The sequence below is a fragment of the Falco punctatus genome (genome assembly GCF_963210335.1).
Source record: "Falco punctatus genome assembly, contig: scaffold_63, whole genome shotgun sequence".
NCBI lineage: Eukaryota > Metazoa > Chordata > Aves > Falconiformes > Falconidae > Falco > Falco punctatus.
Window position 1 is genome coordinate 121,350 of NW_027660083.1, and position 1,208 is coordinate 122,557.

Sequence of the window (1,208 nt, forward strand, 5' to 3'; positions counted from 1 at the left end):
CAGCGCTCCACCAACAGGGCCGGCTGCAGTACCCAAGTATATTTCGCTAGATGGCAGCAGCGCTCCACCAACAGCGCCGGCTGCAGTACCCAAATATATTTCGCTAGATGGCAGCAGCGCTCCACAAACCGGGCGGCTGCAGTACCCAAATATATTTCGCTAGATGGCAGCAGCGCTCCACCAACAGCGCCGGCTGCAGTACCCAAGTATATTTCGCTAGATGGCAGCAGCGCTCCACCAACCGAGCGGCTGCAGTACCCAATTACATTTCGCTAGATGGCAGCAGAGCTCCACCAACAGGGCCGGCTGCAGTACCCAAATATATTTCGCTAGATGGCAGCAGCGCTCCACCAACAGGGCCGGCTGCAGTACCCAAGTATATTTCGCTAGATGGCAGCAGCGCTCCACCAAAAGGGCGGCTGCAGTACCCAAATATATAGTACTGAGTCTAACCCTAACCCTAAGAGCCTGAGTCTAACCCTAACCCTAAGAGCCTGAGTCTAACCCTCACCATAAGAGCCTGAGTCTAACCCTAACCCTAAGAGCCTGAGTCTAACCCTAACCCTAAGAGCCTCAGTCTAACCCTAACCCTAAGAGGCTAACTCTAACCCTAACCCTAAGAGACTAACCCTAACCCTAACCCTAAGAGCCTAAGTCTAACACTAACCCTAGGAGTCTAACCTTAACCCTAACCCTAACCCTAAGAGTCTAACCCTAACCCTAACCCTAACCCTAACCCTAAGAGTCTAACCCTAACCCTGAGTCTAACCTTAACCCTAACCCTAACCCTAAGAGTCTAACCCTAACCCTAAGAGTCTAACCCTAACCCTAACCCTAATCCTAAGAGTCTAACCCTAACCCTAACCCTAACCCTTAGAGTCTAACCCTAACCCTAACCCTAACCCTAACCCTAACCCTAAGAGTCTAACCCTAACCCTAACCCTAACCCTAACCCTAAGAGTCTAACCCTAACCCTGAGTCTAACCCTAACCCTAACCCTAACCCTAAGAGTCTAACCCTAACCCTAAGAGTCTAACCCTAACCCTAACCCTAACCCTAAGAGTCTAACCCTAACCCTAACTCTAACCCTAACAGTCTAACCCTAACCCTAAGAGTCTAACCCTAAGAGTCTAACCCTAACCCTACCCTAACCCTAACAGTCTAACCCTAACCCTAACCCTAACCCTAACCCTAAGAGTCTAACCCTA